The sequence below is a fragment of the Cyprinus carpio genome, chromosome B15, assembly GCF_018340385.1.
Source record: "Cyprinus carpio isolate SPL01 chromosome B15, ASM1834038v1, whole genome shotgun sequence".
Classification (NCBI taxonomy): Eukaryota; Metazoa; Chordata; class Actinopteri; order Cypriniformes; family Cyprinidae; genus Cyprinus; species Cyprinus carpio.
This window is the reverse complement of record NC_056611.1, coordinates 19,996,820-20,012,444: the sequence shown is the minus strand read 5'-3', so window position 1 is coordinate 20,012,444 and position 15,625 is coordinate 19,996,820. Positions and strand designations below refer to the sequence as shown.

The 15,625-nt window shown below is 36.6% G+C and overlaps 1 protein-coding gene across 2 annotated transcripts in view; it reads right to left on the bottom strand.

Annotated features, from left to right (window-relative positions):
* The window catches only part of nrip1a (nuclear receptor interacting protein 1a), a 33,961-nt gene extending 20,354 nt beyond the window's left edge, over window positions 1-13,607 (bottom strand). For both annotated transcript variants that reach the window (XM_042739710.1, XM_019117292.2), the window contains exon 1: window positions 13,287-13,607. The gene's annotated coding sequence lies outside the window, so the exon portion shown is untranslated. The remainder of the gene's footprint in view (window positions 1-13,286) is intronic.
* Window positions 13,608-15,625: the final 2,018 nt, after the last annotated feature.

Below are 15,625 nucleotides of genomic sequence, written 5' to 3'. Positions count from 1 at the left end.
GCATCGTCTAAGAGATGACACATGGGAGGGAATCGAAGTATAAGGGAGCTTAAAAGGAGGTCACATAGCTTACGCACACTGATTTAGTGTTTCTCTGCTTCGAATGCCATCCATAACAGGGACATGCATGCCATGCCACCCAATTACATAAAGGAGGTGCCGAAATGTTGAGGAGCATCCCTTTTTGCTACAACATTTTGGCCAAAAATGGTTAAAATAAAAAATATTTTTGTTTGGGTTTATGTTGATCAATTAATAATAATAATAATAATAATAATAATAATAACAAAAAAAAAAAAAAAAAGGAAAAATGTAACATTTATTGTAAATAATGAACTGAAATATAAATTTTAAATAATAATATTGCAATCAGAATTTATGTAAGCCATAAAATGTAATTGTTAATTATTTTATATATTTAAATAAATGTAAACCATTTTATGTAATTACACCTAATTAGATTGCTATCTATAACAGTGATATGTGTGCCACACAATTACATAAAGGAGGCATTTTTGGTAGCCATAAATGGCTAAAAATTTTATTTTTGGTTTTGGGAAGAAAAATAAAGCACATCAAAACACTAATTGCATTTAAAGGAATTACTTTAAATTGACAATTAAAAAGTTACATTCAATTGTTAAGAATAATTGATTAAAAATATTTATATATTATTTATTATAATATTTAAAACAAGTATTTTACGTCTAGAATTCTTTATTTCAGCTCAGACATTTCCTTTTTTAATTTTTTTACTAATTAAAATGTTTACCATTTTCATAATTCCACCCTCCCACCTCAAAGAATGGTATGAACTACTCTGAACGCTATTGCATTAACACTTCATAGATGCTCACCCTAGATAGATGGCTTTTTCTGGGAGGTCAAAAACAGATACATGCAGAGCTTTTACAAGGTGAACGATGACAGATTCTCAGAGGCCCGGGCCCTCTTCCGAGGAAGTAGAATTGACCCCCTCGGCAGATGAAACCCTACACCCTGCCAATCGTGGCTGTGCTGGTACCCAGCTGTTCTTGTCCTGCACTTGGGTGTGCTTTAGCCTGCATAGAGCAGTTTTTAGTTTAACCTCAGGAGGGTGATCAGGAGGGGACGGAATTTAGCGTTGTTCATCATCCCAGCCTGGTATGGCTGAAAACATGTTGCCAGATATCTTATCTGAAAATACTATGCATGCAGGTTGGCCTATGGAGCTAAGTTTACACAAGTCACTGGAATGCTAGGACACATTTGTCTTTCACAACACTCAAGATACATACCGTGACAAGAAGTAAAAAACAGAGCTCGTTAATGTTGAAACTGGCGAACATGTAGGCAAGAATCCTTGTTCTTAACAGGAATACGCTGTAGGGATATTTGAGCATAGTAGTATCCATTTCTCATGTGGCAATGGGCTGAACAACTGCCAGAGGTCCTGATAAGGAACCAAGACTTGGTGCCCCTGAGATCAGAGGTTATGTTCACGGACAAAATGGAAAAGCTGATTAGTTAGTCTGTCTTCCCCTTTAATACTAAGGGCAACATCACAGAACATAAGAGGCAGCCCAAAAAGCTGGGCAACAAAACTTAAAATAAAATAAAATAAAATAAAATAAAATAAAATAAAATAAAATAAAATAAAATAAAATAAAATAAAATACAATAAAATAAAATAAAATAAAATAAAATAAAATAAAATAAAATAAAATAAAATAAAATAAAATAAAATAAAATAAAATACAAGTATGTAAACAAATGGAATATGTATTGAATATTTTTATATTGTCATATACCTTAAATTATTGTGTTATATATTTTCTCTATAGGCTAAATAATGAAAATAGCATTTAAAAAATTTAAAATAAAAATTAAGATTTTTCTATTGCTCAAGTTTGAGTCTAAAACACATCTTAAAGTATTAAAACATCCGTCTTGACATTCTCATACTTGCTCTTTAGGGAACTTTTGGTCATAAAAAGGGTATTAAAATGATTGCAAAATCATAATTTGCATACCTAGCAAAATCATTACTTGAAATAAAAAGAATATTAAATATATCGGCCAGTCAGTGTGGTTTACACTGTAGAAATATTTCCTATAGGCGGTACTGAATCAATGTCATATTTTTATATTTGTAATATCCTTTCAGATCAATGTAATTCTATTTCACAAGTTTCCGAATTCCATTCCAAGCCCTTTAAACGTATTTCACTATGACTCTTTGCTTTGTGCTGGAGAAAATAGGTCACATATAGTCTTCCACTTTTTTTGACTGGACAAAAGAAAAGTTCAGCTGAGTTTTATCAAATAACTCAGCAGAGACCACCTTCATTAACCCCAGCAAAGAGAGATCAAGCTCTCATATTGCCAGATGTGCTTTGGAGCCCTTATCAGCCAGCATGTATGTGAGACAGGCTGATCTTAATTAAATACTGCTCCTATCCAAAGGCTATGCAGCGCACTCGTTTTTACTCCCTTCACTGCTGCCTTTTCCCATTCAGGGAGGAGATTATTTCAGCGGCTAATGGCGGAGGACTCTAAAAATCCCTTGCCTTATTAAGTAACATATTGTGCCTCATGCTATCTTAAGCAAATGGTTTCGCTGGAACTCGCTAGAATTCAAAGCAGAGACCTAACACCGTGGCTTTGGCTGTGACAGGTTGCCTCATTTTGGAACCACATGTTTACTCACTTGTTAGGTAGCAAATGGTGCTTGTTATTACAGTTCTCAATTTCAACTCATCAACATCAATAGTCACCTATATGTTATTGCAGTCTATTTAAATTCACATTAAAATACAGTGTAAACAGCTGAAGATTTGGAACTGTAATAAAAAAAAAATGTGATAAAACTTGTGAACTTCTCAGGTCACATGTTCTTGCATTAAAAAATAGCTAAATGGAGTGCTGTACAATGTAACGCAAGATGATTTTGAAAAAAAGTTTAACTACTTTAAACTTCAAAACGTCGTCTTAAATGTGACCCAAATGGCATGAGATGCTGACAACCAAAGACGGTACTTTACGTAGGCCATCTATTTTAAAGCATAGCAGACAGAATACTATAAACATGTCTACCATGAGCAGAACAACAAAATCAATTGCAAAACATTACTGTGAACTGTCAGCCAGTGATTGGTTTATGTTCACTGATATGGAAATAGAACAAACAATATATTGACTTCTAACACTTTATAAATTATCTATTCAATGCTTTCACTGTTAAAATAATGATACTGAATTACACTGTGCTTTTTTAGCATTTATTGATTAATTTGATTAATTATCAGGTAATTAATATGAATAAAAATATGATAAATTAATCTGACTTACCATATATGGCAGCGCAAATACATATGATAAATTAATCTGACTATAATTCTTAAAAGTCTTCACTAAAATACACAATGATTTCAGTTATTGTTACAACTATTTATACAACAGTATAAAAGATCACAATTTAATTTATTTTGTTTTTATACTTATAAATGTGGAATTTCAGAGGAAACTGTAGATAATGTGGTAAATTTGACATCGTTACTCAATGTTCCAATATAGTCTGGCCCGACAGAGCTCAATGTAAATAACGAGCTAGTGTAAAAATAGACTTTTTGTGCTCTGGAAAATGTTCTTGTGTTGGCCTAGTCTGTGTTTTGTGTCTTTCACATACCTTCCAGCCTGCAAACTGCCTGTCTAACCCTCGTCCGACCTTCAGCTGAGAGAGAGGCAAACATGGTTGACCTGCCACTAAACTTTCCCCGGCTGGATGATAAGCGCTTGTTTAATTATATTCATCTACATGGATCTGACATTGTTCCAGGATGATGTCAGAGCTCAGCAAGGTTAGCGGGAGCTGAAAGTGGATGGGAATGTTAAAGCCACCTACTGCAGCACTTTGCAGGCAGCAACTTTATTTTCTGCTTTGTTCCACGAACTCAGAGGGCAGCTTCACTATCCGCTGTTACAGAGGGCATACAAGGGCATCCGCCGAATACAGGCGAACCGGTTGGGAACACTGTGGAAGATTGCATTAAAGAGAAATAAATGTCACTCAAACGTGAAATACGGCAGCTTTGCGTGCTAATAGCCTGTTGGATACTAGCCCACGACAAAATGTTTGCGAAATGAACGTATTTTGGGTTTTATATGCTATAATACTATCGTTTTTCGATGAGGTAACTTTTAACCCAAAGTTTCGAAATTTAAGCAATCTCAATCATATTTTAAGGAGGTACACCCTTTTTTAGCACGAACTAGGGCTGAGGGCGTGCACATGGAGGACATGCCAATGTTTTCATGACAACAGCAGGTCTTGTGAAGTGATCACTCAAAGGCAGGTCAATTCCCTTTGATAGATAGGTTTACGTGTGTGCACCTCAGGGGGGGAAGAGTACGCAGGGCTGCTATAAAACATCTTTAATGGCTGAACCCGGTGCTGCTCCAGTCTTCATCTCATTTACAGGCAACTTGGATGTTTTATCACCTTCAGTTCTCCTTGCTAGCCTCGCCACCCACACGAACCGAGCGGCTGGATGGTGGATGAGCAGACCCAAGCACCAATTATATCATTGCCCTTATTTACGCCATTCAAATGTTTTCAGGTCAGCTCTAATCTCCTCCTAATCAGCGAGGTCAAACCACAGAAAAGTGCATATTGCTTCAAAAAACAAGCCAGCTAAATCAGAGGCGTCTAGCTGCGAATGTCAAGCGAACCACAATTGCATAAGCAACAAAATGGCACATAAAAGCTGAAAATTGTCAGCCTGCTGTGCATAAAATGGAGGTTAACTGAAGCATGTGTGAAACTGTGTCACTGCAGTTGACCGGAGTTGAGGTCTGGTTTGCGCAGGGTCACGTCGACGTGTATCAAAAGGGTATTAAGGTCGTAACTGTCATTTTAGATTATTGCAAATCCCCTTAGATTTGCTCTGAAAACAGACCGATTTGCATGTAAGTGGACTCCTAATACAACTTATCCTATCTTATGTAACATGCTGTGCTAGTGAGACCAGAACTTAGTCAATAGTGTGTCAAAATGTAGATTTTTACACCTACAAAAAACTCCTACGTGCAGATTAAAACAATAAGGTTCTGCTATTAGCAAAATTTGACAATCCAACAAGTGACCTCCATTTTGTGCACTTTGGCCCAAATAATTCTACCCTAGCATAGCAGTTCTGATTCTGTGTTCTAGTTCCTTTCTGCTGATGCCACAAATGAACACAGCACAGCAAAAAAAAGTTACCATGAGGTTTGTGCTATGAACAATCACATCAGTCTGCCCATCTAGCATAGTTGAAAAAGGACCAAATCGATCTTTTTTTAAAGCGTCTGAAGGTTACAATAGGAGGTTTTAGAAAATCCTCTTTCTATATTGACATTTTCAGAACATAACTTCAGTGGTGGGAAACATCATAAAACACTTAAAGTCATGTTAATCTGTCTTGGAGCAGGGGAATTAAAATAGCCAAGCTCTCATCATGTACAGAGGACATGTCCTTCCGAATATTCAACTTCTTTAACTACCAATATGGGCTTTTTGACAGCTTATTCATAAATTATTACATTTGGTCACTTCAACTCTAAATGTGTGGAAACCCAATCATATACATGAATAAAAGATCATTTTTATTTCACGCACAAAATATTGAGAAGGTCACTAGATTTTGAAATATGACATTATTATATGGTTTTATAATATATAATCTGTAATATCTAATAATCTAAAAAAAACAGTATGAATAATGTTTTTTATTTATAATAACAATAACAAAATAATAATATTTTATTAACATATTACATATATTATGAATTCTAAATGAATACACACTACTGTTCAAAACTTTGGGGCTGGTAAGCTTATTTTTTATTGTTTTTGAAAAGTATCTTATGCTTACCAAGGTTGCATTTATTTGACAAAAATACAGCAAAAACAGTAATACTGTGAAATGTTACTACAATTTAAAATATGTACTTTCTATTTTAATATATTTTAAAATAGAATTTATTGGCAAAGCTGAATCGTCAGTGTCTCATGATCCTTCAGAAATCATACTAATGTTGATTTGCTGCTCGAGACATTTCTTATTATTATTATCAATGTTGAAAACAGTTGTGCTAATTGATATTTTAGTAGAAACTGTGGTACATTTTAGATTTCAATATTATTCCATGAATAGAAAGGTCAAAATCACAACAACTTTACTGTCACTCACCCACCCCAAATGATAATAATGATCACATTCACCTCAGTTCATCTTAAATAGCCTGGCCTAACACTTTACTGGAGGCTATAACCTTCCACAAATAACAAATCACGTGTTCAGGTGATCTGACACACACAGCTTTCTTCCTGGAGCCTTGTTTTCACCTCAGCTATGGCGAGATCATTGTTCATAATTAACCCAAATCACTGGTCAACAGAAGATCATGTGTCCCGACCTGACAAAACAGCTTATTAAACCGTGCTTGACCTTGGTGTGACTCCTAAAGTGGATGTCAACCTTGAACTGCGGGTGACACACTACCGCCAAACGGCCTTAATCCACTCAACAGAGCAGGAGGCTGGATCAGGTTTCGGCCCCCATTATTGGAGATGCCCACTAAAAATACACCAACGAACAGTAAAGTGCTGTTCCAGAGCAGCCTAGATGATAATTATCTCAGCCTGGTGGGAAAAAATCTGGCCCTCTGGGTCAGTTCTAAGGCCATGCGCAAGGGTGACGATAGCGTCATCTTCAGCGGTGTGACCAAGACACGTCCGCCACTTCCAAGGTCTCGCAGAGCTGCTGTCTTTAGTATGCGCTACTTAGGGGAAGGGTAATGTTCTGATTTACTGATGACTATCAAATGGGAAAACAGCTGCCCCTTTGTGATGAATGAGGTGACACTTTTTGTTCAAAGCACCAATAAAACCTTTAAACAAAACACAAATGACCACAACAAAAAGACTACACCTCTCTAGCGATGCAAAAGCACCAAGAATTAACATATCAAAGTGGCATGTTGAAAACACAGGACTGTAATGTTTACCCAGCTGTCCCTCGTGTTTCTGTCTCTCCATCAACGCAGATTCCTTCCATAGTCCAAACACGGAGGGCAACCAGACTATGCCAAAAAAAATGTGCCATGAGCTGAACTCAACAAAACCGCATCCCCCGGGTAACGGCATGAACTACACACCCACAACGTGTTGTGAAGAGGTGCCTGCTGTTGCTCAGTAACAGATTAGCCCAGTTTATGCTTTAGCGCGGTGGATCCGCTGCCCATCACCGCTCGCTCTCTGCCAAATCATGGCCAGAGGACTTTCCAGACACTCACGCTAAACAGCCCTTGACCATGAACTGTCTGACTGTTCAAACATTTTCAAAAACTTTGAACACTTCTCTGTGATGCCCATACTGCCACAGAACTCGTCTGTAATATCTTTCTTGATAACGGCACAATTCAGACATAACAGCCATGGTATTTAACTCTGAAATGAGCAAAGAAAATATTAAATGTCTTTAAAGAACATATTATTTTGACTGAACAAGTTTTTCCCTCTCATTCTCAGTGCCTCTAGTTCAATTACTAGCAGTAGAGAGACCTATTTGAGAAAACTGAGAGTGACTGTCAAGAACGGAGAAACTATTATATAGAGAGACAGACAGACAGACAGACAGATATATAGATATATAGATAGTCATTTAGTCACATATAAGCCACCTTTGAAGTCTTAAAATAATCTTAAGTAAATAATATTTTATGAACCATTAAAAATATATTTCATAAATCATAAAAAATGTTTTTTTAAAGTCTTAAAAATGATAAATAAAATACATATGCACATATATCGGTTTAAAATCAGGCTGGATATAATCGCGGTATAAACAGTACAGCAGAATATCTACCAGCTGACACATTTCCACCGTGGCACATAATATATCGTCAAACCATCCTTCCCTAATCTAAACTCTGAAAAGGCCAATACGCTATACGAGCAGACGGTGATACCCAGCGTTTGTATTCAAAGTGGAGACACAATCTTTTCTCACCATATGTTATAGATTACCAGGCAATGAATTCTTTTTAATTAACTCTTAAGAAACACCTTGAAGGTCTAAGTTCAAGCTGTGCATTATTTTCTTGATCTGCTCGCCACAGAGCCGTCTTTGTTTCGACAGGCAACCGTTGGATTAGATTTTCATAACGACATCTAGCAAGCATGACCTCATATCTTATCGAACTGGGTACACAAAAATGCAGCTGGTGAAATCACCCATGTCGTAATGTCCCCACAGAGCTCCTTGGAAAGACTTTACTTTCACAGTACCTGGCAGAAACCAGGCTCAAACACAACGAGTATGATCATGAGGCCGTCATGGTCCTAAAAAGTGGGTACAGTTATTCTCGCTCCTTTCATGTGGCTCTCAACGTGGCGATAAATCCATTACCTCAGCCTCACGTCCATCTCACATGCTGCTGTCCTCTCTCGCCATATATCAATCTTCTCAGTCATTCATAAATTCCAAAAATCCCCTTTTAGTTAATTGCCAAAGCAATTTAATTTCTAAAAAAGCCCTCTGAAGAGCAAGTCATAATGAAGTAGGGATACATCCAGCAACACTCTCTGACAACGCCGCTCTTTTTGCACTTGCTGGCGTGAGTGGATGAACAGTGAAAGATGCTTGCATTAAAGCCATATAATTATGTAAGGGTGAAGCACTCCACAGCTCGGCTTATTGTAGCAGACACAATGCCCTTGCCTGAGCTCTGTAGGCTCCGGAAAGGACAGGCGGCTAAGAAGTTGTGAAGGACAATCCCCCCTAATAGGACAGCACTGCGGCGGCCTTGGACTCTGAATTCTCTGCTCGACAGGGGACATACATCAATCCGTCAGCCCAGCCACAGACAGCCCTGTAACCTTCAAAAGTCTCAGGATCGGTGAGGAATGATTGGCATTCGAGTGAGCCACTTTTCTCAGTGGGCTTTGCTTCATATAACCCAGGGTGGTTAAATTAAGACACCATTGAATAACAGTCTTAAGTCCAATTTAACTATCGCCCCTACTGCGTCCTCTCAAGCCTTCAATTATGCTGATCCTGCCACACGGTGACCTGCGAAAACCTTTATCCCCACAGCCATTAAAGCTGTCTAGAGACCTAGACGCAGGAGCCAGGGCAATACATGTTGGAAATGATCAGCTCAACCCGCTGTTCTAATTCAAAACTGACTGCAAAACCAAAATGTAGTGGTTTTGGTGAATATTTCTTCAACATCTAAACCAACTAAAAGAATGAAAGTTCTAAAAGTCGCTGTGACATTTAGTTATAAGTAGGCCCAGATGGAATCTGCGGAACCTTTTTACATTTTCTATGCTGATTTTGGAGGAAATGTGCAAAATTCTGTGCTATGGATCTTAATATGGTGAAAATGTGTTAAATGGAGCTTTTATTGGAATATGAAAGCCTATGGTTAGCCGACGTGAAATACTTTTGAGACATTGATGGCCCACGGAACCTAAAAACTCTAAAAGTTGTGAGGAAACAGAAGTGGGCGATCGTTTCTTATGTATTGTATACACACAAGAACTTATTTTTTTTAAATATAAAAATGTAGGGAGGTTGACTTGGTTTTATGAATAAGTTGTTGACTGGATATTAAGATGAGGACACGGCACTCAAAAATGAATGTCAGCATATGCATTTAGTATTTATGCATATAAAACACTTTAAACAGCATTTTGCCAATTATTTTACTGAGTGGTAGTGATAAATAGTTTTTTTATTGTTATAGTGAGGCCAATGTTCTGTAGTGTACTAGAAATGCTCACTTGTCACAATGCTTATACATACTTTGAATCTTGATGCTGAAACCTCCATGGACATTTTATACATCAATTATCCATAATCAAATAACTGAAAAATGTGACCTAGAAAATACAACAAATGAATATGTAAGGGGTGAAGCATGTGTAGAACTTTATGAATGACCGTCATTCAAATTCTACAGAAGTATGTGGAGCCTTCAGTGGTCACATGTCTATGAAACTACATAGGAATCTGTAAAAAAGTAGATTACGGACTTAGTGCATAAAAAGCTAAAATAACCCATAAATCTTAAGGAAATGCATTCAAACCCAACCTTTTAAGTTTGGCTCCTGATTTCTGAGTGTTAATGCATGTGAAGTTAAGGATAGTTGCACACGTGCCATAAATCGCATACCTAATATTGGCCTACTCTATAAAAACATCAACGATACACATCGCTCGCCTCGGGCTGACATTTCTATTCTACAGATGAAAAAATCATTTCTGTGGTGTACTGCTGATAGATAAGCTGGCACACGGAGACATGATTTAAGATGCTTCTTTCCTTTTGCCCTCCACTTTTGCTTACGCCATTAGTTTAATACAGGACTCTTTGCTTGCATTTGTCTTTTTAAACCACCACACCCCTCCCCCTCCTCACAGACCACAACACGAGCCAGTTTAAGAGGCCCTGTAAATGTCTTTTTCTTAAAACACTGCTGAGATCTCATTGAGCTCTGATGTTGACAAGATCACGTTCAGTCGGTTGTCTCTTCAACAAGCCGTTGCTTACGCGCGCACCTCTCCTCCTGATTTATCTGACCCCCATCTCACAGTGGGCTGGCTGTAATTTTTTCCCTCGCAAACTATGAATAATGTACTTCAATCTCCATTATGGTCAATCAATTATGGGTTATGATTGAGGGGCGTGGTGACCTCCTGTCTGGTAGATGATCCTGTCATTATCTCATGAACAATGAACCCCTTCCAGCCATCCATACTGAGACAGACGCACACACAAACATTTCACCATTTCACTCCATCCCTCCATTTCCTCATCCTGGCTTTCTTTCCACATGGTCAGATGGCATTTACTGTTCTGCTCTGTGCAAAATGACAGGAGTATTTCTGTCTCTCTATGCCAACCGCACATACTCTGTCAAAGTCCACTTACCTGAGCTTTGAAATTCAATTTGTAATACGATGAACTGACATCATAATATTATTCAGAACAACAAAAATGCAAAGCAAGAGTTGGCAAACATCTCCGTAGGATTATGTGAGCATCATTTGGTAGTTCGACCATATACACAAAAGACCATAAGCACTTCTATGCATAATCAAAAACAAAACTAAGCAGTAATGAAGTTGAATGTACAGGAACATTAGCAATCATCAACATCAAGTCGTTCCAAACCTGTAGGACTTACACTAAAAGATTCTATACTAAAAGATTTTAAAGAACAGCTTTTCTCAATGCAATTAAAGTAAATGGGGTCAAGAACAACATGAAATGCCATTGACTTTCACTGCATGAAATAAAATATTTTGTGTTCCACAGAAAAAGCAAAGTCTTACAGGTTTGGAATGACATGAAGGTAAAGAAATTTGAAAGATTTTCATTTGTGGGTGATCTAGCCCTTGAATAACAAGTGATGTTACAAGAGTGATTCATTTACAAATACAAAAAAACTGCCTAGTTGAAATTCAGTCTATAAATATTAGCATTAACTTGCGGTTATCACTAGATATCCAGCTCTTTTAATCTAGACTTCAGTGACTAGATCGTTTACAAAAGCTTTCCTCACAGCCTTTTAAGATAGGCTAAGAGCAACACTTTAAACAAAACCACACAACGTATTAAAGTAAGCTTTAACATAATGTGAGTGGGTAGGCAGGTTTTCGGGTTACATGTCATCATGATCTTAAGCAAGCATTTGGGACTTTTTAAGACCAGAGCAAACAAAGAGTAAGGTCTGATGTAAAAAGAGAACCACCTCTGCGGTTTTGATTTAGTCATGCTTTACACAAACATAAAAATGAACATAAAAAATGCTTTAATAAAAGGTCATGAGGTAGGCTATATTTATTCTAAATTTATTCTAAAGTACATATGAGTCAACACCCTGAACATTATATATTTCAGATCCTGTTGTTGTTCACAGCTCCATACTGATTTGAGAAACACAACAAAAGCCAGGGGCTTAAATGTATAGTATGTAAAGGTAAACTCAGTAATATTATACTGACACCTACTGGCCTGGAGGCAAGTAGTATGTTTACCAACTATTGCCGCTACACTAAATCTGTTTATCTTTTCTTTTTCTCTGTTTCAAACTAACTATACAAATACTTATAGTACATATTCTCGGATTCAATCCCATTGCATTTGCGTGGGTTGGAATACAGCTGACAAACTATTGCGATTTCTCTCCGTGGAACAGTGGCGAATATTGCCATTTCAGTTTTTTTCTTTAATGTCCACGCATTGCAAAAACAAAAAAGTATAAAATAAAGTAAATATTTTTAATAGTAGAAGTAACTCAATTGCATGAGATGACAGTGGGTCATGTGATATCAACATGGCTATGCCCATTGGGGCGACCACCTCAACATGGAATAAAACAGCATTTTCTTTAAGGCATAGGTTATATGACTAGAGCATTATGTCAGTGTACATCATTTTAAAGCTATTTCTCAAAAGTTCACTTAATTTGCAAAACTTTACTAATTATCAAAATGAAAAAAAAGAGAAAAATACTCAGTTCACATTTAAATCCAAAAATGTTAAGTAGCTCCTAACCATCCACATGCTCACAAAATATTTAATCTGAATCATATGAATTTCTTATTAAACATCTCATAAGCCACTAAACACAATAATATTTTCATAAAGAATAAACACTAGATTTCATGAGAAATATTATAGCAGGTGAGATAATTACATGTTTCTAGGAGCACTTGAAAGATTCATACAAACACTTCGAAGAGTCTCGGTTAGACTAAACATGAGGAAAGCAAGGAGCCAAAATCATCATCTTATCATAACCACAGTAACAATGTAGCCTGTCTATTCTAGTGCTTTAACTCGGTTCGGCTACTATTAGCACAACACTCTTTTATATCACATTTCACGTGCTTGCCAGCACCCTCTATAAATGTACTTGAGTAGCTTAAATTCTGGTATAGGATGCTTATAAAGGAAGCAAGTCCTTTTCGCTTTCATGTAATCGTTTGATCACATGCATAAAGAAAATTAGATAAACAAATAAATAACGCACATATTATACGCCCATGCCTGCATGTAAACATTCAATGAAATAAATGAAGACTCAAAATGGAAACGTCAGCTCCCACTACCCCATATATCGCCTGCTTATTTTATATACGCACAAGCCATTCAAATACATAGCGGATTCTGGCATTGCTGCTAATGCACGGATAAAATAAACGATTAAATAAATATACCAGAAATCTTATTTTCACACCCAGCCTTACCTGCGCGGATGGTGAAAAAGGAGAATCCCGTTGAAAATTATGCTGCATTCAGGGAATAGTCGGAGACGCGTATATGATAGCCTATTTCTCTTTACGAACAAATGAGCTGTGGAAAAAAAAGCTGAAAGGTGAATGGGGCTGACAGCGTCTATTCCCCACATGTGCGGTTTTCTAGTGCTCTTGAGTCCTGGAGTCAGTCGTTTGACTGAAGAATTGTTTATTCAAGGTATCCACGGCACTCTGCAATGCCATGTTCACTCCTCCTACCCTCATGGACGCTAGTGAGATCCGATTCACGAGAGAATCATTCTTGTGATGATTCTGCAGAACCGATTCGTTTATAAATCTTCAGTGTAGGCTACCTTTATATGAAAAAAGGGTCTATTATGTAAACCACATTTGCAACAAAACACCATAATAAGCCTACCTAGCATTTCTTAATGACTAAATAATAAATGAACATTCATGAGGTCTCAGGATAGCTTTCAAGATAGTTAAAACGTAAAAATAAATAAATAAATAAAAAAGATGTTTGCTTGCATTTTGGATGAAATGGTCGCTAACACTAAATTAACTTCATTTTAATTATAATGGTCTGTTAAAAAAGAAAAAAAGAAGACAAGATAAAGAAAACATGTTTTTCCATGTGCTCACTATGGAAAATAAACATTTGACACATTAAATATAATTAATCATAAATTTAGCTATAAACAGCTCATTTTTACCTGTATTTAACTATATTTCATAACAACAAAAGTCTTCATGAGAAGACTTTTGAGTGATGTTTCAAATTAATTATTGAATCGTTTTAATCGGCTCACTACAAAGAATCACCCGAGCGAATCGAATCGCTAAGATGAATTGGACTTCCCAATGCTAATGGACGCCACCCTTAAAGCCACAGTTTAACTATCTGTCCTCTTCCTAACCCTGTGCTTAAAATCTGATCATGGCTTGTATGATCACATGAAAGCAGCACGGTGGAGGACACATGAAATTCACACCTGACTCTCAGATTGAACTCTCAGAAAAAAATCATGCCTGCAATCCTTTATTATTAAAAAAAGAAATATAGTGCAAAAATATAGTTTTTCATAGTAAAAATGATTGTGACACACATTAAACTTTAAAGTATTAAAGTTTTATGTCACAGCCTGCCTAGTTCAGCCTTTCTATGCCTTGAGAAGACAGCTTTTACACCAAGTTCACACTTCTTGGGACCCCATATGACCAGTCAACAGTTCTGGCTGGAGTAAACATGCCCTGCTGGGGTTACAGATGGGCTATATCCTGATGGGACATAGTATCAGCCATCAAGTTTTTCACAGTTTTTCTCTTGCATACAAAGAGATGTTAACATCCCAGCTGCCCCTCCTTACTACAGATTCCCTCTCCCTCCCAAGAGAGTCACATGTTTCACTGCTGTGTGACAAGCTATGAGTAAAACCTTTTGCTCATGTGTGATGTTTACACATTTTCAGAGCTGGCTGACTATAGTTAAAGTTAAAAACTTAAAGTAAAATGTTCAGTTACTATCCAAATAAAGTCTTTATTATATTTGTACAGCACTTTTCACAATGCACATTGTTTCAAAGCATCTTTACAGAAAATCATGATGTTAATACTTCTAATAAATTAATATTTGCAAGCCTTATAGTTGCATTTAGTAGATTAGAGCTGGGCAATATAATATAGTTTATATATCACCCTATGTAAGTATATGCTGTATGTATACATATCCAAGTTTATATAAAGAGCTGGGCAATAATATAGTTTATCAGTCAAGCCATTTAGATTTGCTGTATCACCCTATGTGAGTATACTCTATGTATGCTGTTAAAGTTTGATATATACTTATATATACACACATATATATATACACATTTATATAGAGAGCTATGTGATAATACAGCTTACATTTTACAACAATACAAACAATCATGCAACTGAGATTTGCTGTAATACTGCTTTATGTGAGTATACTGTATGTATAAATGTATATCTCCAACTTATATCACTGGGCTATAATATACTTTCGACATTATAGTGTACCAAGTGGGTTTTATTATTTGTTTAGAACATTAAATGATGAGATGCTCAATGCTCTACCCCCAAACTTTGTAGGAATATCTTGTTATCTGAACAAAAAAATTGGTTGTTCTTCAGTTGTGTATATTCATAGAATATTCTACCAGCACTCAGATACTAAAAAACCCTTTTATCACAGCGAAATCAAAGTCATCCGAGTATGCTTCCTTTAAAGTATAATAATGGGATTAAATAACACATCCATTTCCTCTGTGTGATTCTAGAAATGGCTGGTGGCTCAAACACTGATC